At 38.9% G+C, this 24,988-nt stretch overlaps 1 long non-coding RNA gene across 1 annotated transcript; it reads left to right on the plus strand.

Annotated features, from left to right (window-relative positions):
- The first annotated feature begins 239 nt into the window (after nt 1-239).
- On the plus strand, nt 240-24,490 carry LOC128080424 (uncharacterized). Its single transcript, XR_008206672.1, has 3 exons — nt 240-498; nt 11,934-12,126; nt 24,444-24,490. It is a non-coding gene; the product is annotated as an uncharacterized LOC128080424 (long non-coding RNA).
- The last annotated feature ends 498 nt before the right edge of the window (nt 24,491-24,988 follow it).

The following is a 24,988-nucleotide window of genomic DNA, read 5'->3' on the forward strand; positions in this document are numbered from 1 at the left end:
TGCCTCCCTGATTAGCATTTAGCATTGTTACAGGCAACTAAAAGCAATGATCTTAGAACAGCAGTTTAAGGGAACCTTGAGTACTGGAGAAAAACACACCCAGAGATAATTAACAGCACAATTCTTGCAACTTCTAACACCTGCTGATCCCAGTCAGGTGCTGGCACTCTAAATGCCAGCTGTAAGAGGGCTGAGTTTTGGGTCTGAGTACCATGGACGAGCTAAGGATTTAAACAGATTTTGTTTTAATGTATTTCAGAGGAAGTTTTGTTTTTATAGTTAATAACTTTGTTTTGTGGATAGGCATATTAGTTCAAGTCTTTTAATAGTTATACTGTACAAGCTAGAGGAGACCAAAGTGTCTTTACTTATGGGATCTCAGTTATGACTTCTGAGTAGCTAATACAACAAACACAAGGTTAGAAAGAACAACCCGTCTGCTAAGGGAATGGACTGTGTTAGTCTATAGAGAGGAGGATTATATCTGCTGATGATGTGGTAGGTAAAACCTGTAGGTTGCTCTTAGTTAATCGTATTTCTACTGCTGATTCTGCTTCTCAGTAATCTTAGGGTCTTGTTTGCTCATGGGTTTGGCAATTTCTATGTGTAGCTCAGACACTTTCTTTCCTGGTTTGTTATTGTTATTTCATTAGTTCTCAAGCAAGCATAAAGTTTTCAAGGGAAAGCAACACTTCATGTATTTAAGAAGCTCCTACTTCCACTCTTCAGTGAAACAGGCCTTTGTTCTTCCTGATATTTTGTGCGAGAAAGAAGGCAAATATACCTCCTGTGTACATCTATGCTTCTGCCTTTCTACTAGAATCTCTGAAACTGTACTGAGTTTGTGCAGATTGCTGTATTTCTGATCCAGCAGTATCAATGTTTTAAACAGATAATAAATGAATACACAAGATAATTAAATGCTATCCTTATAACAACACAAATAACTGGGACACAATTGATCTGCTTTATATAATATATATATATTTTATACCCCCTATCTTCCATATGTTGAGTTCTTCACTGCTCTCTACCTAATGGTGAGGGCGACTTAGTTTTAGCAGTGGTGTGGGAAATGCTGTGTTTTGTTTTTTTTTTTTTTCCTTCTTCTTTTTAGGGTGGGAGGTGAAGTAAATCTGGATTTTAATATATTAAAAAAATCAAAGCTTATTTATCAGGCTAGCATTTAATAATCTTTAGCAGAGCTTGCTGTTCTAAATCATTAAGCTGTTATATTTATTAGGATTATTATACAATAAATTCAATTTAAAGCAATTTAGATATGTCTTTTGGAGACTAAGACATGTTTGCATGTTCTTCCTGAGCAAAACCAAACAAACAAAAACGACAAAACAAACCAAAAAGCAAAAACCTGATTGTGCAATTCAACAAACTGATGTGCAAGCTTGTCTATTAATTGTGCATTTGAAGGCTGCTGCATCTCTGAACGTTTGTTAAAAGCACTTGATAATGCAAACGTTAAAGTGTACCCTTTGGTTCTGTAACCTGGCTGAGCTGATGAGAAGGAGTCAAATGCGGTGATAGGAATATACCTAGAAAAGCCTAACTAAGCAGCAAGGTGCTTAACTTACAGCAGTGAGATTGCTGGTACAATCTGTAGATATGCTAAGTGCTTAATGCTCCTATTGGTGGCAATAAAATAAAGATGTGGCAGAGGGTGCAGTTGTAAAATTTACTCTTCCAAATCAGATAATTAGAGTAACAGTGCTCCTTTTACTTTGCAATCCCAGGTGATCTCTACATATGGAAGAAGCTAATGCTTCCTTCTGTCTGCATAGTAGAAAAACATTTTTCTCTGATTACAGAATTCAGTTACTTTTTTTTTTTTTTTAAATAGAAAGTAACAAGGAGGCAAAAATGCAAGATCATAATTAGAGCACTGATTTCCCTCCACTGTCCTTCCGTACCCCCCTTTGTCTTTGTCCTGGACTATCTAACCAAGATGAGGAGCACTCATTGAGGAATTCTGTGATTTCTATTGATGTTTAAGACCTGGAGAAACCAGCGTGCCCCCATCTGCTGTTGTTTGAGTCTGATTGCTTCTGATGCACCAGGACTGAAATTCTTTGGTTCATGTCAGCTGTGCAGCAGGACCAGGACATTCACAGATCCTTAGCTGAAAGTTGCCATATATTTCAGCATGTTCTTGTCTGCCTGAAAACATTTACAGCTGGCCAGCTGAATGATTGCCTCAAGTAAAAAATGGAGGGGCTTACCTCATTCTGTGGATGATATTGTCTCTAGTAATTTAGCAGTGGGGGAGAATAGGATTACGACACAAAGAGGACCAAAATACTAATTAAAGACTCCATATGCCAGGTTTGAAGACTTCTGTAAATCATGATTAAAATCAGAAAAAGAGAACTCCTATTTCTGAAGTGGTGTTCTCTTATTGCTGTCAAATTGCGAGTATGGCATTGTATGGGAGCTGCTGAATCATGGCCCGAAGCTCTGATTGACCACCTGAGGCAAGCAATGAGTCAGTCATGGGGAGCACAGGTGAAGGCAATTCAACTGTGCTACTGGAAGGGGTGGAGCCTGGCTGCACCTCTCCTAGACCCATTTAAGAACTGACTGCCCCCAAGGAAGATTCTCTTCCTGGAGATCCTGCCTCGTGGAGAATATTATGAGCCTACAACATCGGTAAGCATTTTCTGCTTATTATCTTTCCACTGCAATAATCCTACTTAACCTAGAACTCTGTACGGCAATTGATTTTACACCTCTGTACACTTATTGATTGTACAGGCTGGATGAGAAACAACTCTCCCTGTCCCAGTTGTGTTTACGTACTTGATGTGACACAACTCTGGAGGTAGTTTTCTTTGTTTTGAAATTGTCCTCTGCTGCTCATGAAGACCTGTGTGTTTGTATTGGCTCAGAGGATACCTAAGAATTTGGAATTATTTGGCTTTTCATGAAAATGTTATGAGTATTTATAGATCATCGAATTGTTTGAGTTGGAAAGGACCCTAAAAGGCCATCTATGCAATGAGCAAGGACTCTTACAACTTCATTAAGTGCTCAGAGACCCCCTCCCGTGTCCCCCCCAGACTGATGTTAGATGTTTCCAAGGACAAGACATCCACCATCTCTCTGGGCAACCTGAGCCACTGCCTCACCACCTGTATTGCAAAGAAGATTTTTCTTTATGTCCAATCTAAATCTCTCCTCTTGCTGTATTCTCTTTCATCTTGTGTGTACTTTTAAGTGTATCTTGGAGGAAATGATGGTTAATGGCTTTGTTCCTTGGCTGGGGACTGAGGTTTGTTTCCTTTCGTTATTAGTTTTGTGTCACTGCAGAAAGTAGGCTAACGTTATTTTGAGTTTGCCGTTCTTTTTTCTTGACATATTGGGATGAATTGCTCAGCATAACAAATTATTGTTATATGCTTTAGTTTCCAGTTTTTTTTAATGTAGAATCCAAGTCCCAGCATCAGGATTCAATTAAATGATAGTTTGATTTGACTGAAAAATTAATGGTCCGGAACAGAAACCCCGGAGTATTTTTTTGAAGTTATTATTTTCAGTACTTCTGTTTTAAATAAAAATCTGGACTCAGCCCAGTAACATGAAGTGACATGTTCTCTCATCAACTAAACATACATAATGATTAAATTTAACAGTGATTGTTTGCTTATTGCTCTTTCTGGTTACGTAGGTATTTTTTTGCAGTCATGAAATGAATTCCCTGGCTATAAGTGGCACTGCACTGAGTTGCTGTGAAAAGTTTGTTGCTACTGTCTGTTGCCCTTCTTAGGAAACAGTGATTTGCCAAGTGCAAATCATATTCTATAATTGCACGTCATTTTCAATGACAGCTTGAACATTCAACTTCTGTTTACGCTTGAATCAGACATATTGATTTTTCATTTTAATGATAAACAGATTGGCATGTAAAACACTTGATGATACATCTGCTGAAAACGTGCTAAGATCTCTGAATGAAAAAAGCAATTGCAATGTGGACTATTGGAGGCATTGAGAGTGTACATAAGATGAGGATGCAAGCTACTCAGGGGTAATTTACACCAAAAGAGTGCGAGTACTTTAATCTGGTATCAATGTAAGCATATTTATAGTTTGCTTGCAGTCTGTCATTTGGCCAAGAACAGTTTTTGCAGCCAAGAATACTGGGAGAATGTTAAAACATAATATTAATAATACTGTGGCTTTCCTTGAAAAATATTTTTGGTTTTGAATTTTGGTTTGTTCTCATCATCAGAATTTACTGTGATTATAAATGGGGCTTGGCCAAAGAGTGACGCTTAACCTCTTGTTACCTGTGTTTTCTCTTGGAGATTTTTTGACATAGTTTTATAGAGCTGTGTACGTGAATCTTAACATTTTGGGGGAGTGTGTACTGTACTGATTGTATTAATAACTTCTTCTACCAAACTGTTGCTCATAGATAAAAATGTATATTTCTTGTAATTCTCTGATATGACTAACGTAAGGGTTAAGCAAACATTAACTTATGGTTTCTTGAGAATATAAAGACACCCTAAAACCAAAAGGTTGATCTTAAAATCTTCTTGTGTACTTTTATAAGGAATTGAGAACTTGGCTTTATTGTATGCTACATAGATGTTACCTAAAATCTGTCTGTCTTCCTCTGTATAGGGTAGGCTGTGGTGGAAGCAGAGTTTTGATAGGGTAGCAGATATGAAACAGGAAAATACATGCATGCTGTGCATGTACAGAAACAAACGGTTAGTGTTCTGAACTGCTTAGTTTTGACTAGAAAATGAATGACATCCTTTGGGTGGGGAGGGGGAGGTAGAAGGGGAAGCATGGAAAAAAAAAAAAAACCACCAACATTGTGGAAGTAAGAATTAGTTTACATTGGAAAACATGAACAACGATTTATTATAAACACCTTACATGCTTTCTGCTTTGTGGTTTGCAAAATACCTAATTGACTCTTTCAGGTAATCTCAACTTGTTCTGTGACATGAAGCACAGAGCTGCACATCTTGAGGTCCTGCTCAGTCAGTTAGTGAGACCAGCAGATATGCTCTGTGTCAAAGTATCTTTGTTTATGATATTTTTTTTTATTTTAAAGCTGTATTCTCCTTTGGAATTCTTTCAAGGTCTCTTCTAATCCTGATACGCAAGTGTCTCAGAACTGCATACCACAGATGGATATATTATGCATTTTAATAGTCATGAACAGTTTCAAAGCAACTTGGAACAGCTGTTTTGCTGCTCAAAGTGGAATGAGCCCTGAGTACCTGGTATTTTCTTTGGTGTATGTTTTCTTCTTTATTTTTGTATCTCCTATCCTCTTTTTTTTTTTTTTTTTTTTCTGTAATAAGCTGGCCCTTCATAGGCTGGCCTTAGTATATATGACTTAAGCTTGGTCTTCAACAAAAAGATGATGCAGTGATTCCTTTGAGTTGTCCAAGGGCACCAGACTTCCCTGGTTAGTTTGCTGGTATAATTCTTTCTGGACCCTGTGCTCTTCTGTCTGCATTCTATTAGTCCCTTTCAGTTCTCCCTCTTTTCTTTGATCTCATTCTCTTGTACCCTCAGGGTGCTGTCTTTAAATGTAGTTGTATTTGTACCTGTATTGCACAGGAGGCACATTTCTGGCCACATTCTATGCTCTCTGAGCATGGCTCATCACAACTCTACCTGTGAGGTGCACAGCAGCACATCTAGGGCATAGGCCCTGGTCCTGTGAGTAAAGTTCTTAAGGATCAAGTAGCAAACAGCTGTACAAAATCAACCAGTGCTCCAGATGGCTGTACTATTACATTAATTGCTAATGTTTGGCCGGGAAGTCAAGAGCACGAGCAGTAGTAGGCAGGTCTGACTCAGGAAAGCTTGTACTAAGCAAATTTCTTTGTGTGTATGTGTGCACTAATGGGACTTCTTGTTAGGGTATAAGGGGAGAGAAGCCCTACTTGGAAGGCAATCCTCCATTTCCTTCTGTTAGTGTGCTCCTCCAGTCATGCCTTTAATTCAGGGTTCTAAAGCATAAATTTGTTCTGTTCTTATAAAAGGTGAGGTGCAGGATCCTTCCCTAACCCTCTGGCAGGTTACTGGCAGGCATTGTGCTCTGCTTTGTGTGTGTGGAGCCCCATGTGGGCCCACACTCCAAATGATGGCTGAGTTGAACTGAATATTATATTTCATACTGAGCATTTTATATTTGTGCATTAACTGATTAGATCAAAAGGTGTATTAAATACTTTCATTGTCAATTAAAAAGTGATCTGTAATGGATGTGAACTTGCTGTTGCTTCCAAAATACAAAAGGAGTGGTATGTTGTCTGTCCCAAGGAAGCATGACTTTCCTGCTATCCAGGCAGCTGATTTGGGGAGGGAGAGAAAACAAGCCACTAGGCATGTAAGCCTTTCTTCATGTTTGACTCATACACAATACGCTGATGTAACAGATCCTTTGGACACACGTGCCTGCTACAAGATGCTTTTATTCTGTAATGATGTAGGCTTTTTCATGTAAATGAATGAATTCATGTGTATTAAATACCAGAGATGGGATCTTCAATGTGTAATTAGTAAAATACTCATCAGGTCATCTTAATTTTCTCATTAGTGAGGACATATGTTTCTAGAGCCAATGTAACATTATTTATCTTAAATAATACTTTTACCAAATGTAATGATTTAGTATAAGGTACCTAGGAGATGTAGAGGGAAAGCAGAACTTAAATAGCTGCCTATGAGAAGGAGTAGAGTTCTGTCTATTCATTGGGTTTAAAGTGGTTCTCAAGTATACAAGAAGCACTTTGATTATATCCTTAAAAACAAGAAATATCTGATTTCTATGGTTTGGCTGTAGGCAGTTCAGCAGCTGTTTATGCTTGGATTTGCATCTTGTCCTTAACTGCAATGTTTAGAACTGAGGTTTAAAATAGCAGTTTTTATTTTTTCCTGCTGTGAAAACACTTCAATTCCTGGGAAAGGGCAAGAGTTCCTCAGCTGGTGGGCATCTGCCCAGTCATATGTAGCTCAACAAGGTAGAAATCTGAGTGCTGCAGAGTCCATATACTTCATTAAAAATCCTTTGCTTAGACACAACCAAAGGGTTGGACAGAAGCAATCTGGCAGTATTGTCCCAGGTATGTCCAGCGTATGTCCAGGGCACAGAAGCCTCCTGGCAGAGACAGGGGAGGAAGATGACCCTTGTATGTTGTTTGTTGCAAAGGGTGTGCAAGCATGTGGGCATAGCTGGGGAAAGCTGCCGTCTAGAAGACACCCCTAGAAACAGTTGAAGAGGGTAACTTGGCCTCTGACTTGTTCAGTGCATAGCAGAGACCAGAAATCTTCTTGGCAGACCCTTTTATTACTCTTCAGCAGAACCCACAAAAATAACAGAAACAGGCTGTTACTAGGGAAGAAAGGATGAGTATTTGCAAAGGGCACCTCTAGTAACTAGCAGAAGTGGTGGCATCAAACCATAAGAGCTGAGCTCTCCTGCTGATTTTAATATAGTTTGGCTACTTGAATTGTTCCTATTGTCAGATTATATGTGGGTGTTCATAATTATCCCTGCTATTAAGACTTTTTTTTTCCTCCCTGCACTTGCATTTGTTGTTAAATTGCAAGCTCTGTTCAAGGGGTAGCAAAAAGAGGATTAGATTATTAGCCTCCTTGTGGTGTCTTGGGGCTGATGCCTGGGCGGGTTGCTCACGGTTGTGCTGAAAGCATCCAAGCAGAGAGCAGAAACAAGGGCAGCTGTCTTCAGGCACTTATATACCACCTCTCCGCAAAACACAGAATCCTTTCTTCTCTCTGAGCAAACTATCACTCTAATCCTGGTCTCACTGGCATGCTCTTAAGGTGTCAAACTGCAGAACAGGTGAACCCTTCCTCTGCTGCTTGTTTTAACTCATGGATGAGGCTGAGTGCCCTGAAAGTAGAGCTGCAGTGAGCACCGTGACGCGGGATATGAGTGCTGCTGGACGGTGGTGCATTTGAAATCTGAACCCAAACGTTGCTGCTTATATTCTTTTCTGCTTAAAGATGCCTGCCCATGTGCCTGTTCAGTCCCACTGCCTACTTCAGCAGCTGTGGGCTGCAGGCAGACAGGAGCACACGTGCACTTGGCTAAAATAACCAGCCAGTCTGTCCCTTTGCTATTGCTGGGGTCTCATGTTGTTGAAGAGAGTTTTAGGATCAGATCTGGCTTCTCAGTTTTCTTTATTCCTTTGCCCCAAAACAGCAGGAAGGCCTCATCAGGTTGGCCAGCCCTCTTATTCTTTTCAGTATAGAGTTTAAAAAAAATAGTAATTCTGGGAACATAGAATCATTTAGACTGTATTTTTTGTAAACTTAAAATAATGTAGGTTAGGAAAATCTTTTTTGGGAAGCAGCTTCAGGTTTTTTCCTTCCATAAGTGCTCATTTTTAGTACTGTGTTTAAAAATGTTGTAATATTTACTTTGTGTACTCATCACTGTACAAGCAAGGGCTTCTGTTCTTCTCTTGCCCGGTGCATTCTTATAAAGCAGGTTAGCTAGAAATGCAACTTGTCTGCTGTTCTCTTCAAATTTGCCCCATGTATATAAATGACACGAATGTGAAATTTTTAATGCAAAGAGCATCCTTTAAAGACTGACGCTGCTCCTATGCATGGGTGAAAATAAACTCGTTTGTATTTTTGGGCACCACTCAGAAATACAACCCAAGCTGAAGGTTTATACACTCATCCAGAATCAAATTTTCGTGGTCAAATTGTAAGCTCCTGGAAAAAATGATTTTACAGGGGGTATGTCAAAAGACCCTCAAGTTTAGGACCAGACACAGCTATAATTTTACAGGCATTAAGCATCTGACTTTGTCTGAAGATTACATTGGGATTTGTCCCCCATTTTCTAGAAAATACTTAACATTGAACTGCATTTTATGTACACAAGGAGACTTTATTTCATAATATAAGGAGCTCAGAGATTTACATTCCTATATTCAACACTGCTATTACTCTAGTGTTTTTTCACTTGCATGGAGTTCTCATGATCTGTGCATTTCTAACTTTCAAGCTAAATTCATGGAGGGGAAAAAGTATGGAATCTTGATTCTGTGTATTTAAGGTGGAGAGTATCACACTAATGATGATTGTTTAAATAACCTCTATTAACAGGCTCTTGTAATTTTCCTTATTATTTTATTAAATGCCTTAAAATAAATTTTTATCTAAAAATGCTTTATTTATGTGAGGAAGACTTGCTGGGACTACCTCTTGCATATGGAGAGGAAGTGAACGGAGAGTCCTCCTTCTACCAAATAGGAAAAAATATGTGCAGTGTGCTTGGGTGCAATGGAAGAAATTCTCCTGGCTAGCTGGAATGAGGGCAAGGTCTGTAAGGAGGTTGTGCTGCAGTGACAGGATGCGTGTCCAATTCCTGCAACAGCCAGCTGTTGGTGTGCACTCCCTTGACATAAGGAACAGCAATTTATCACTGTCAGAATGTCATGCTGGCTTTTGGGCGTTAGTTTATACTTCTTGAATGTCTTGTAGTGATTGAAGTTCTCCTATATAGGACTGTTTTTTTTTTTTTTTTTTTTTTTTTTTTTTTTTTAAAAAAAAGCACCGCCTCAAACTTGTCTTCAAGCAGTGCTACTCCTGCTGATCTTGAGTAATAATCTGGTTCCTTGGTAATACAGCGTGTTTGGAGGGGAGAGTTGAAATGTTCTCTTTTCCATCCTGTAAGTGATGGAGAACGGAGAACAGGTCACGTGCCACAGGACTCTGAGCACAAGCTGAGTACTGCGATTGAATCAGTTAATTAACATCTCATAGGACTGCATCGTCAACAGTCTGGGTGACAAAGACTATACACTAAGTACTCCTCACTGTGCTGGGATGCTTGGAATTTATTTTCAGACAGATTACTACAAGCTTAATCAACAAGTGCCGTTACGTGCACCTCACTTTTCTTTGAAAAGTTCAGTTCAACAGTGTGTGCTCATGTACTGTGGAGGAGAGGTGATATGGGCGATTTCATAAAGATTTCTGCTAATTCATCTTTTGCCCTGTTTTGCCTTGTTTTCACTTCTTTCATTGTTTTGTTTCAGCTGCTGCTTTGGAACTGCTATTAGTTATATTTTAGTCTTACAATAGGGTTTTTTTTTTAAAAAAAAAAAAAAAAAAAAAAACAGTTGCAAGAATTAATTATTAAGATGATTATGGTGTTTTAATATAGGTTTCATATCTCCTGTCACTTGGAGAGGCTGCTGCTACAGCAAGGAAATATCTGCAAGAAAGCTCTCATTAGTCAAATATTTAAGTGAAGCGTGAGCTGAACCACACATGAATTTACCAATGTAAAGTATTGTAGTGATAACATAATCCACTGAAGAGACAGGCATTGCCATTATTCTTGTTGGTGATTAATCATTTACCAAATTAGAGAGCAAATATATCCTGAGCGGTCAGATCAGGCTGGCTTTTCACCAACAAAACAAGTTTGCTGTGGCTGAAGGAGTTACCTACCTATCTGTGGGAGGTAAGCTTAGGAGCAGAAGGAAGGGAGGAAACTGGTAACCCTGATTAAGTTGTGTAGCTGTTTCTTTACACTGTGCATAAACAAAATAGCTTCTAAGGACTCCCTCAGTAGTCTGCCTTCTCTCTCTCTCTCTCTCTCTCTCTCTCTCTTTTTTTTTTTTTTTTTTTAATCAATAAAAATGTTACAGTTCTTGTGAGGCTTAAATTTGGGTGCAATTTAGTAATTAATAATTTTAAATTAAAAAGTGGATTAAATTGTTCACTCAGAAAACAAAATCCCCTTACTCAAAGACGGAGTGCTGCATAGATTATTTATATTTTTACTTGCACATTTCAAAAGCTTGCTCAGTTCTAGTAAATGAAGAAACTTTCCAGCTCTTCAGTAAATTGTTACCATCTTAATTCAAAATCGTTTGCTTGGGCCAGGCACGATACTATCATCTTTCTTGAAATGCTTTCCTTCTATGCTTTTTGTCAGACAACACTGAGGTCTCCATTCTCATCCTAATAACAAAAATGTGTTTTACAGAGACCTCAGCTAAAATCTTGGTTCTTTAGATCTCAGAGTTGTCCTAGCAAAGAACAATTTCAACCTGTCCCATGGGAAGTGGTTCAAATGAATGAATTCCACCACCTTTTCATATTGGACCTGTTAGAGTGTGTACAAAGGAGGACCACAGAAAAATTCCAAGGGATGTAGCACCTCCATATGAGGACAGGCTGAAGAGCTGTGTAGACTGGAGAGGAGAAGGCGCTGTGAAAACCAGAGAGCATCCTTTCAGTATCTAAAAGGGGGCATCTAAGAAGGAAGTGGACAGAATCTTTAGGGGAGTCTGTTGTAACAGAGCAAGGGGAAATGGCTTCAAACTAGAACAGGGGAGATTTGTGCTGGATATAAGGAAGTTTTTCTGCAGTGAAAGTGGTGAGGCACTGGCATGGGCTGCCTAGAGAGGCAGTGGATGTCCTGTCCCTGGAGACACCCAAGGTCAGGCTAGAGGGGCAAATGCAGTGCATTGCTTCATTAATTCTGAGCCCAGCATCATGTTGGGTTTCTGGGGATGTGAGCAGCAGTGCCCACTGAGTTTTGCTGCTCTCTCACAGCTGGCTCCAGCATCAGCTGAATGTGGTGTTGCATTGCTTTGTGTAGGCAGGTCCTGAATGCCTCAGTATCTGTCAAATTTCCTGTAAGATGAGATTCAGAAGTAGCTTTAATGCATTTTTATGGGTAATGGGGGTGACAACTTATTTTTGCTCAAGGCTGTGCTGAAAGTTTTGAAGACAGAATTATGAAGTCTTGGCATTCAAATCCTTGGAGTTCTTTGTCTTCATACATAGCCCAATATGCTTTGGATGCAGATACGTTATGTTGACTGTTTGTGAGTTGTTTCACAACTGCTTCTTGTTGTTTTTTTTTTTTTTTTTTTTTTTTTGTTAAGGTAAAAGATCATGTGAAGCTGAAACTTGTGGATGTGTCAAAAAGCGTGAATGCGACAGAAATGAGATTGAGATGAAATCAGACATTCTTGGAGAACACATGGAGAGCTTATGTGGAAGTGGTTACTTCAGTCAAATAATCTGTTCAGAGATCTGTATAAATCGGAGCACAGGAGCGGCTTGTGAATCGTAAAGGTATGTGCTGTTTTTATATAAACTTTATGGAGGCGTGTTAATTGGTGAAAATTTAAGCAGGGGGGTGGTAACTATGTCAAAGTTAATGTTCTAAAAAAAAAATAAAATCACTGTGAGCAATACTTATAAAAAGGTTCAAAACAAGATTTGGTTTGAGTTGTGCAGACTTCTCAGTTCATTGTCTGTTATTTATCTATTGTAGTCTCAATGAGTAATAGGGGTGGCTAGAGAACAGCTGTCCTGGAGGTGCTCAAGAGACTGCTTTATTCTAACTGCGAATTGTTTCATTTCCTGAATGATACAAACTGATGATTTCTTGTCACTTTTTTTTTTTTTTACACATGTCTAAATAAGTGCAGGAAATCATTCTGTAAGCCATAATGCTATGATATGCTTTCTATCAACAGCTGAAAACATTTGAGTAAGCACAGGTCTCTGAAGTCTTAGAGGTTTTGAGGAATGCTAGAATTGACACTAATCAAATTTACTACTGCAGCTTTTTCAATGAACTGTATGTATGGTTGAGGAAAGTAACTTGGGTTGACAGGAGGTTAGAGAGAAAGATCTGCAAAAGAGAGTTAAAGTAAGACTGAATGCTTTTTTTCCAGTAGGAATGGGAATTTTAATGGGAACTTGTGTAATTGATGCTTAAAAACTATTTATAGGCTTTTTTCTATAATGGGTGAATTATTAAAAAATGTAACTTGAATATGGATTTGTACCATATGTTAACAAGAACTAAGCATTGAATCTGATATCTGAAGATAACCAGTAGATGTACTTTGCATCTTTATGAGTGAGTTAACATTATTTTAAAAGTTATTGAATGTTTAGGATTTTTTATTTAAAAATTAAGGAACTTCCAGTAAATATTGAGTGTGTACATAGGTATTTACCAATTTATTCTATTCATAGATTGATAGGTATTAGTCCAACAGATATGTATAAATTAGGATATTCTATATCTTCCCTCTTTTAATCCACTGAGAGTCCTGTTCATTATTACATTAAGTCACTTCAAATTTTTAAAAGTAGCTGTCAGTATGGTAACAATAACAGTCCCATTGGAATGGGAGTAGTGGGAATTCCCTGTGGATTGCAAACAACTCAAGTACAGTTGTATTGGAGGAAAATATATAGGCTGAAAGTTGTATTTTATAATACTTGAATATCTCTTACTGGCTTGAAGCATTTTATCTGTCATTTAAAATGTCCTGTGATTGTTAGAGTTGTAGCAGACATATACAACCTGTGGGCCACATGTGGCCCAGCATAGTTCCTACTGGGGCCTGCCTTATTCCATCATGCCCTGGGCATGCACCCATTACTCAGCATCACCTGGACCTCAGTGTGTGCCATCAGCACTGTCTGGGCTGAAACCACAGGGTATGGGGAAGGGTACAGTGCTGATTCAAGTGATGGCAAATAAGCTTATCCATTGTGATACACTGGCTAAACACAGTTTCAAGAACAGTGAAAAATATGAAGCTGTATTTCCATTGTGATAAAGGAATCTGATAACAGGTTTCAAAGGTGCAAAAAAAAAATATCATGAATTTTCTGGATATCTGTGACTTGATTTTCAGTTGGTATAAATACATTATGTGCCAATTTTCAAATGGAAGATATGGAGTTGCAGTCAGGTACTCAACACAAAAATGTGATCACATCTCTCTACCCAATTTTTAAGACCTCTCTTACTGGAGAAAAAAACAGCCTTATTCATGTTGTCCAAAAAATGGATTCATTGCTGGGTGTGCAAGGAGTCAATCACTGTGCACTCAGGAGAGATACTACTAACTTATTTCAGGATTGCTCACCACTTGGTAATTGGTGGTTACCCACAGATCAAGCACAGTGTAACATTATCTGCACAACATCTAACACAAATGTCACAAAGTTAATAATTTTCCAGTCAGTTCTCCTCATGATGGTTGTTAGCAATTTTCATACCATCATAAGAATTCACAGACCCTGGATTTTCTTGCCACATTGGCAATGTCTCCAAAATATTCTTCAAGGCCTTCTGGCTCTGGGAAGTCCCTGGTTAAGAAAACTAAGTATTCTTCTGATATCTAATACAATGGTAGCCCAGTTTGTTTAGAATTAGCCCTCAACAGCACTATTGCTTTTTGATGGTAGGTACTTTTGTGAACAATTTCTGAAGGATGAAGCACAGAAAGAGTAAAATTTCATCAAAAATCTGATGGGCACCTTGAACGCAAGGCTTAAAACAATTTCTTTCCACTCAGTGTAGCCCACGCAGGCCAAAATTGTGACATCCACCTGCTATAGTAAGCTTTGTTTAGAAGGTACAGTAGATGCTGCTTGTAGAAGAAATACATGCCTATATATTCTTTTCCTAAATTCAGAGAAGAGGGATTTTAAAGACAAGAAGTGCCAATAGTTGTGCTAACTCTAACAGAAGTCTTCTTCCTTGCGACTCAACTGTTATAAATTCCAAGTCTAAAAGGGCTTGCAGAATTTGCCAGATGTCTGAAATAAAGCCAGTAAATCTCTTGCAGCAGCAGCGATACAGGAACGATCTTAAAATCTTTCACCTACCATGTGTCCAGTGGCTGCAGATCCGACAGTGGATGCTCACTGGATACCTATGGGAGGTTTAGGCACACTTGTGTTTCTTCTGCACATTATTACATCTGTGTCAAACATGTCTGTTGTTAGATTTACCTGGTGCTACTGACAAAACATACTCTATTTGTGTTGCTCATCACAGACTCCTATTTACTTTTTTCATAGAGCTTTTTGCAAGACTGCAGAAAAGATGAACTGGCAGGTCTGCAGCTTAGTTACCCTCTGTGAAGTAGCTGTAATGTTGGCTTAACCCGTGGCTGGAAGACTCTTCTGTTGACAGAAGGTCACAAGAATAGCACTCATTGCCTGAAAAGGATTCTACTTTCCTGTTCAGTGTAAGCGTTCTTTGCTTTTCTGAGCAAAAGTGGTTAGGCTGCAACTTTGCAACATGCTGGGAACTTCTGGCTGCCAGAATGTCTCTTTGGGTCCATATGAAGGGGAGTGTGAGCTATCAAGCCTGAGATGAGCCCAAGCACAAAGGGAAATAAATGTGAATACAATAGAAAACTCCTGTGAGGAAGAACTATAAATATGCAGTTTAGACTTAGGGCTGATTTCTCTACAGCAGAGATCTCACTGTAAAATTTGAGATGTGACAGAGATGAGTGGGAGTAACATAAGAGTGATAGGGTAAAAGGAAGGTGTAGGGGAGGGGGGAATTTACATTCACTATCCTGTGTACCTCAGACACACAAAGTAGCAGCTGCCTACTGTCACTCTCCATTTTATTCTTTACTTCTTGATTGAAGATGTGCTGAGATCAGCACTGTGTATCAGTATCTAGAAGGCCTCCATGCTGTTCTGAGGACTTTGTGCCTCACCATAACACTGGCTTTAGATGTGAGGCTGCCTCATACTTCATATGCTAGCAGTCCCTTTGCTGACAAGATGCTTCTCTGGACATGTGGGTTTTGATAGCTGTGGCTACAATGCTGCTGTGTGAAACTTCAGAAGGTCTTGTTTATGGAATGTAGATTTTATTGCCCAATTGTTGGCAGAAAGCCATAGAAACTTAATAGAAATGAAAACCTTCAATTCTTGCAAAGGAATATGGACTGTAAGGTGCAAAATTTTTTGTGATTATCTTAAGCTATGTTCATATGTCTTTGCCAGTACTGATGATGAGACATTATCTTCAAATCTTGAGAGAAGAATCTCCCTCTCCTACTGCTGTTGCAGTCACTCCTTTGGCATTGTCAAGTAGAAGGATGCAGAGATGTGGATGGTCAAATTAGTCAGTGGATTTTTGATGAAGGAGGGAAGAAGCGTTAATACAAAGGAAACAGTTATATAAGGTGGTAGTTAATTTGTTCCCTCCCTCTTAAAGAGTAAAGGATACAGCCCATCTTTCCTCTGTCATCAAAGGGAGTAATCTCACTAGCTTCATGCACTGCATATACAGATTTGGGGCCTGATTTAATTTCAAAGATGAAAGAGATTTGTCCCAGGTGTTCTGTGTGTTTTTACCAGGAGTCCTAATGTAGACAGACAAAGGGTCATGAACTCAGAAGACCGGTAGTTCATACCTGAATGGGAGTTTTGAGCAACAAAAATCAGCAAGCTCTTGCAGTAGCTGTGGGCTGCACTGCAATCTGCAGAGAGTTAAAATGAACGCTGTTAACTTGACCGAAGCCAGAGCTTTATAAATGCATGGAGACTGTGTGAGGGTCTTGCATGGATGTTTTAGATGTTAAAACAGGGCAGGTTGTGCCCATCCTGGTAATTTGTTATTGAGTGTGTTTTCAACAAGCAAATAAGAGGAGATGCCTTTTTTTTTTTTTTTTTTTTCCCTCCCCCCCCCTGTAAATCTCCTGGGATTTTTCCTCTAAGGTGTGAAGAGCTCTAGCAAAAAGCTGTCTGTAGGAATAATTTAGAAGGAAAACCTGCAAAATATTGAGTGTGCACACATATATGGGCATCTTTGAGCTCAATTTATCATTTACAATTAGGAAAAAATTCAGTTTGGAAAACATTGTATGAAATTAATTATTTTGAGCAGTGTAAAGAGTACGTGCTTTTGTACTGGGAATTGATGTCAATCCAGTATGCTTTACATGTATTTGTTAATGGATACAACGTGCTTGTATTATTGTACTGATTTCATTCTTGGATGATTTCCCCTTTGGCATACTAGTGACAGCTTTTCATTGGTTATTCATTTATATTATTGATTAACACCTACTGGACCAATTTATTAGTCCCTCTGAATCAGGATTTTCTAATGGAGAAATATCTGTTAGAGAATACTAACATCTCAGTTGTAAAATTTTTGCTGGATTAATTTATTGAACCACATATAACATAAAATATCGCTCCACAAATTGATGTCCTGCTGGGGCAAGCCTCCAGTGGCTTTTGCAATATGGAACTGTTTCCTGGTGCACAAGTTTAGGTTGTATTCTTCTGTAAGACTTGTGAGGTTTTCCCACTTGACAGATCCCAAGAGAAACTAATGAAAGAGCTTTTCCCCTCTTCTGGGTGTACTTGCAGAAATGAGCACGTGCTGTCTCATTTACTGTGCTGGGGAAAGGGTGGGGACTGGCGCTGTTTGTCCTTTAGGGAATTGAGAAGGAATCAGGGAAGGGAAAGGAAAAGACAGCACTGGTTGCTCTGCTTCAGCAGCATTCACTATTATACTTCTCATGAAAATTTCTTTGCACATCACTCTATATATTTAAAAAAGCATAGAAGTTGTCAAATACCTAATGTGTGATTTGCACATGCCAAAATTACTGATTAAAGGCTCAAATCCTGAACAATGGTTCATTCAGGATTATGCCTATCACTGTTCACTACATCTATTAGCTCCCTTGACCAATGTTCTGCAGTCACTGGCCGTTTTCTTTGTTTTCCCTATCAGCTGCTAAGGGTTGTTTTACTTTGAATTTTCTAACTTCGTTATGCGTGGTGACTGATGCAAGATGGATGGCTGATGTATGTCTGCTTACAAGATGGTAGCACGATGCCTGGAGCAGATCTAGGTATGCTGAGGGGGCTAGGAAAGCTGGGGTTCAAAAACATAAGTTGTGATAAGGGCCATTCTTCTGAACTTCTGCTAGTTCCCTCTGGAATGAATAGTGAAAATCAGTGTGTGTGTTTTTTTGTTTGTTTTTGTTTTTTAATTTTCTGCTGCTCTCAGACCATGAAGTACTTGAAAAAAAACTCCCCGTCTTTATTTGTTAAAGATTAAGAGTAACCAGCAAAATAGAAGTAATAATAATAATTAAAAAAGATTGTTTGCGTATCATAACTCTCGAGTAGTTCCTAGCATTCCTCCCAGTAGGCCGTGTACAAATGGGGCTTGTACTTTTACCAGGGGAACATAACTAGGGAGAGTTCATAGCAAGGCAGTGATTTAAGATGCAAACAGATGTTGGCCAGTGATGTGTCAGCAGCAGATGAACAGGTGATGAATCAGGAGAGCTTTGCATAGCACAAAGGGTAAATGTCAACACAAGTTGTCCTGTTTCTTTTCTTTAGAGACACCTCATTTGGGATGTGCTCTCTTTTACTAAATGAAACGTAATGACTTCTCTGACTTGGTAACTACTTTGAAACTGGATAAAGCATAGACTGCAATTATAAATTAGAATTTACTGAAGCTGAGCATACACTTTATGGTGTTATATTTCTTTGAAGCCAGACACTTCATACTTAATGCATTTCATGAGATCAAAAATCAAACTTTAGCTAACTGCAAGTGTTGCACGAACTTGAACTTAAAATTTATTTTTCAATGTCATCATCATCATGCAATAAAGTCATGTAGTCCAATGAGATTTGCAAAGCAGAGAAAACTTGTGTGAGGATATTCCCTAGCATTCTTATTTAACCTCTTCAGAAACACCGTTTCTTGCAACCTGTGAGGTCCAAATGTTGCTTAGAGAAGTCCGTGGCCCTAAACTAGAGAGGAAATAGTCCAGATTAAAAAATGTCCACGAGATGTAGAAAGAATTTGATGCTGACTAATGCTTTCCTCATAGGCTCCCTTCTGCAGTGAGGAGGAGCTGCATTTCACAGAGTATTTGCAGAAAGCTCCAGCAGAGCTGCTCCATGGAGTTTGTATGCTCCAGACCTCTTAAGTGAGAAAGAAGCTTTATGCTCTGTGTGGAGGAGAGGGGCACCATGGAGGTGCTGTCTGCTGCACCTTCCAGCAGTCTATGGGTTGTTTCCTAATGGAGAAATTGATGCAGCCTGGTTATCTCTCTTAAGCATGTGCTTAGGTTATTTACTTTCTCTTCTGACTTAGGCTGTTTCCCCGTTCTGATACTGCCATGGGCTGAATGTGCAAGAAGAAATGAAATCAAGGTTGAGGAGTAGATATAATGTGCTGTTTCATATGTAGGCTTCTGAGGAAAACCCTAAGAATCTAAAAACCTGGTCCTGCTACACTGACTTACGCATTGTAAGCATAGACTTTTAATAAACAAATAAACTTTTACGTAACTCTATGTATTTATTTTATCAACACTTAGAGCCTTGCACAAGGTAATCTTCCAGCTGCTTCTTTTTCATGTTTTTCCTCTGAGCTCAGAATGAGCATACAGTGTACTGAATAACTTTTCATTTGTTTTCAGTTACTTGCTTTTGTAGTTGAATTCATGGTGAGGTACAGGATGTCCCTTCAGAAGGCAGTAGGTTGATTATGGGGTGGCTCTCCACTTGGTTGGAGGAAGACTCAGCTTAAGACATTTCTCTTTCAGAGGCGACTTGCCCTTGTATTATTGTTGAGGTATTTGTAGATTCCTATCTAGATCTCTGAAGAAAGCTACTCTAACCTCTGAAGGAGCTGGAGATCACAACCCTGTGCTTATGCTTACTGTTCTGGTTTATAAAACCAGCATCTCTTCAAAGGTTTGGTGTGAAGTACAATCTCACGTGCATATGAATCAGTGCCAGGAAGGTGATAGGAACTTTTGGAGACAGGCAGCTATGACTGCATAATATGAAATCTGAAAGGCAAAGCTGCTTGCAGCCTGCTCTGCTGTAAGAAGGAGCAACTTGGAGCTGCAAATGTAGTCTGTGATTCAACGGTCCTCTCTGCCAGGCCAAGGCACAGACTAATGAGGCTGGGATCAACACAGGCTCCTGGCTGTGCTGCTGTGAACCCAACGTGGTACATACTGTACTGTTGCCAGCAGCTTGTGCCAGCTGTAGGAGTGGGACCGATACCCAATCTGGCATCAAGTTCAAGTTCAGGGTGGTGCAGACAGATGACACCTGATCTTGCCTGCTCTGCTGGAACAGCTACTCCTTGAACTACTACTTCGAACAGATCTGAAATGGCAAACTGAGTTTTTACTGATTCTGTAGCCTGCGTCATGGTCTCAGCATTCCTGATGCAGTAGTAAGCATCTTTGGGCAACATTATCCACATCACAAAGCTGTGCCTTGAAGTATGCTGTCTTAACAAACACCTGCATCTGTCATAGGGGGGTTTAGAGAATATGCCTCATAGAGAGGAGATTAAAAAACAGAAGGCAAATTCTAGTTGTGGAAATTTTTACTACTTAGTTGACAGGTGGTTCTGTGCCAAATGCCAGGTCCTGTGAGTGCTTAAGAGTGAGCTCAGTTTTGGCTTCAGTGAGCGCTTAAGTTATCAGGCTGACACTTGTTGGCTGCTGGTGTGACTCAAATCCGAAGCCAAAGAAAGTTTTCTGTGTTAGTAGGGTAAACTTTACAAACACCACTTAGTTTAATTGGGAGTCAGTTGGAGTCTGATTGTAAGTAATAACCCCTTAAGGACTATCAACAAACTTCATTGCAAGTTGGACTGGTATCTAAAGCAGAAAAAGCATTTTTGGTATGTTACTATTGGTGTCCCTTTGTTTTCTGTCAGCTCGAGGAGAGTTTGAATGCCATGTTTAATAAACTACAGCCTGTGTGTGTGTGCATCTATCTGGAAGCAGATTCTGGGACTTTTTTTTAGGTGCAGTTTTGTGTTAATAACACAGAAGTGTGGCCTGTCTTCTCATAGCCCTAAAAGTGAGGTAATCCCTGTGTAAGAAATCAGTAAGTATGGTCTGCTTAATCTAGTCCCAGTGTGAAACTGTTGACATTTGTTCTTTTTTTTCTATCATTATGTGACTGGGCCTGTTTTGTGCTGGATTAGACACAAATCTCCTATGCAGCACATTTGGCATGTTACTAGTAGTTTAACTTCATTAATAATGTATGAAGGAAATGTAATCCATGACAAGGAAGGAAAGAAAAGTATTTTTACAGCTACCAAATCCTCTGGAATGGGTAATTATTCAAGATCTGATGTTTGATGTTATAGTTTACAATTGAGATCCCTTTGCAGAATTAGGGGGGAAAAAAGGCGCACACTCAATATAATGACACTATAAGGAGGGAAAAACCCTGTTCTTTGTTATTTATGCTTGTGTGTACTGATTAAGAAGGCACCAAGTGTGAAGAGAAATACAGATTTTAAAGAGAAATTTAGATTTTTTTTAAAGAGAAAGTGCTTTATCTTAAATGTCATAAACAGCAGTTTATTCATGTCTTAATGAAAAAAAAAACCATAGCAGGATTTTCCCTTTTCTTTGTGGGTAAAAATGCAGGCACTGAATTTTGTTGACTTACAGATACTAAAGGATGAATTATATGTATGCATCACCTAAACAACATAGGTAGAAGTTTGGTCTGGTTGCTATAAATTCTGTTCTTATTCAGAAATTGAGTAACATACTTGGTGTTCCCTCTTGCCTGCAAGTCAGTCCTAAACAGCCTTAGTATTTGTGGTGGCTGAAAAGCTGCTGTGTGGCCCAGAGAACCCAAAGCAGCGGTCAGTCACAGCTACTTGGAGCTCTACGCTCCTGTCGCATTTGTGCTATCAGAGCAACAGCTGGGGGGACTTGTTCAACAAAGATGAGTGTCAGATAATCCTGATGAGATTCCACATCCAACATCTTTTGTAATTATGTCACATTCAGCTGTAATGGAATAATTCAAGCTGAAAGGACAAGCTTTGATCCTTTCTTAAACCTTTCCCTGTGGACTGGCTATCTAAAAGATTTAAAGATATTTCTGTTACTAGACCTAGTGTTTCCTCAGAGAAGTAATATCTCTGAAATAGCAAGATATGTAAGAGCAATATTATTTGCCAAACATTTCTCAAAGCATATTTATTAAATAAAGATGTCAATAAGAGGATGCTGTTTGATAATCAGTAAGTTGGAATTCATTTTAATATTCTTTAACTCAAATGAGTGTATATAAAATGGACTTTATTTAGTAGCGAATCACAGTACTGTAATCTATGAATGGTGGTTTATAGATATATTTGTGTTGAAGCATTTGTTTTGGCAAAGATCATATGCATTGGGAATATCTGCTTAGTGAATTACATGCATCTGAATATCTATTTTCTGCAAATAATTAGTAATTTAAGAATAATTGGATTTTTGAAATGAGACTTAGTGGCCAGTCTTCCATTGAATTTCAATGCATCTTCAGTACCTTTTGTGCTGGACTCTTTTGGAAAACTTAGTTAACACAAAAAGCAGTTTAGGTATGTAGGAAAAAAAAGCAAAAGACCTTGGTGTTCTTTAGAGGATTTTTTATTGTTTGAAATAACAATATTTTGTGTTTGTTAATGTTACAGCTCATGGCACTGGCTATTTCTTATTTCCAAATGGCATGATGTGCCTATGTATATGGAAACTAATGGAGAAACTCCTTGCCTGGGGTCCCTTTGGCCTCTGTTTGGAGGACAGATTTTGGATCCCTAATCTTTTCTGCGTGTCAGATTTATGCCAATGTAAATCCCTTGACTTCAGTAGGCGTTTTTCATTCATTTCCTGGCCTCCACTGGAAGGAGAACGATTTCTTAAGGTTTTCACACATGGACTACATTAAGGGGTCACATTCAGATGGTACTCTTCTGGCGTTTCCATCAGCTAGGGGTCAATAAAGTGCTATCTGTGTTAAGAATATAGGGTAGGGCATGTGTTTAGTCAGCTCCAAATTTCCCATCTGTCAGACATGAGAAATTCAGTGTCTGTTTGTGCATGCCTGCCTGTTTAGGGCCCACGAATCAGTGTGGCAGGGGTCATTTCGAAGGGCTGTGCTGGTGCAGTCCTCTGGTATGCCTCCCAAATAACCCTGTGCGTGCCTCGTTCCCATGTAGCAGTGTTTAATGCTCACTGATGTTTATGGTCCTGATTTTTGTGAGGCCTGTGATAGAAGGTGACCTCTTCAGAGGAGTACGTATGGGAGAGACCTGCTTTCACAGTGTTTTAGAGCCTTCCTTCTCTCCTCCAACTTTCTGCTAGATACATAGAAAGCTATTAATTTAGCCTTAGCTCTTTTTTAATAAATAAAATTAATAACCAAGGTCCTGAGAGAATGTTTTTCTCTCTTTCCCAGGATCTATTTCAGTTTATCTGCAAGCTAATAAATGGTAGTGACTAATGATTGGTATGAGTAAACCTCAGGAGCATCAATTCAAAAATCAACGTTGAGTTTGGACATTTATCCAAGTTAGCTGTGTCTCTTGAGTGATCAGTCCAGACTGGGAGCTTGAAGGATTTCTTCCTCCATTTTTTTCTGGTTGAGAGATATTGTTATGCCTGTGGTTCAGGAGGGTGAAATTCTGGATGTAATACGCAAAATTTGTCTGTGCCTCTGAGGATGGATGCTGAGAACACTGACTTCTTTAACTGTTTCGTATCCATCAACACTGAATGGGTCAGTTACATGCTGTAGCCAGTACAGTTAATATTTTATAATGCAGTTAATCACCCCATTAAACGCAGATGCAAAAAAAAAAAAAAAAAAAAAAAAAAATCTCAAAAATGATGTTTCTGCATGATCCAAAAAGTAAGACTTGGATTTCTTTTCACATCATCCGGCCTCGTCTTCAAAATGAAGTGATTTATTCTGTTATTTAGTATCTTTCTAAATTTGTTGAGGGTGGTTGAAATACTAAAAAGCTGAGTAAAGGGACAATGCTTATTTAAAGAGGGTTGGCAAAAGAAAAGGAGCAGGGAACCTTGTAGACTAGTCAAACTGATTTTACTCTCTTGCAACATTTTGGAACAAATTAATGTACAGTTTGGAAGTATCTGGGAAATAAAGGATGAAAAGCAGCCAAAAATATTTCAAGAAAAAATCATGTTTAACTAATGTAACTGCCTTCCATGGCTGGTCAATGTATCTGTGGATAGAGGCAAAGCAATAAATCCTTCTGTATTCTGGCTTCAGAAAGGCTTTTAAAAGTCTTGCACAACACTTTCATAATGAATTCAAGACGTGAGGTAGGTGAAGCTATTGTAAGGTAGGTACAAAATCAGTTGGGCAATTGTACCGTAGAATAGTTACTAGTGATTTGTGGTTGTAGCAAAGGGCTCTATCACACAAACTTTTTCAGGAGTATATTTGGAGCCTGCTTCTGTTTGAAAATTTCCTTGATGACATGGCTGCTTTTTTTTTTATTATTTTGTTTTAAAGGGTAGTATGAACCAAAGATGAGCTGAGCCACGATTTTAGTTGAGGATGGGATTAGAATTAAAAATGTTTTGGTAAATTAGGAATGATCTAAAAAGTGTCAGGTAAATTCAATGGGTTTGAGTGATTATGTGGTGATGATAACTGCTTTTGCAAATATGGACAAGAAAGCAATAGGGTTAAGCGTAAGTTCTGCAGAGAAAGATTCAGCGCTTACAATGAGTCGCAAGAGATTTAACTGTGTTGTGCTTTTTCTAACATTTGAATAGGACAGTAGCAAGAAGGACCTCAGCTTTTCTCCTCTCTCTGTAAGACTGGATCCAGAATGCTGGAGTTTCATCATTAGGTTCCAAAAAAGAATTAGACTGTTTGCTGGGAGAACAAAGGAAAGCACTGAGTCATTAGATACTTAGGAAGAGGATCCATGAAGAAAGGCTGAATGGACAGGATTCTTTAAGGTGAGAAAAAGAACGCTGGAGGATGACACAATAGTTTACAAATCTATTCTAGAAACAAAATAATGGTCCTGTGGTGAGTAGGACAATGGACTTCATTGGTAGAAAGTTAAATTAGAAGGAGGTTTTCGGTGACTTCATCTGTAGGAAAAAATATTAAATGCTGGAGTATCTTTTTTAGGAGACTGTAAAGTCTCTTTTATTGGGGAACATAAAGAATATTTGAAGCATGTACTTGTCAAGAATGATCTAAGTGTGGTTGTTCCTGTGTTGGAAACTGGGCACAGTAGATGATCTCCTAATGTGCCTTATGGCTATACTTAAGAAGCTATAGTCCATCCTCCATAATGCTGTAGCTG

The sequence above is a fragment of the Tympanuchus pallidicinctus genome, unplaced genomic scaffold, assembly GCF_026119805.1.
Source record: "Tympanuchus pallidicinctus isolate F22 unplaced genomic scaffold, pur_lepc_1.0 scaffold2, whole genome shotgun sequence".
Classification (NCBI taxonomy): domain Eukaryota; kingdom Metazoa; phylum Chordata; class Aves; order Galliformes; family Phasianidae; genus Tympanuchus; species Tympanuchus pallidicinctus.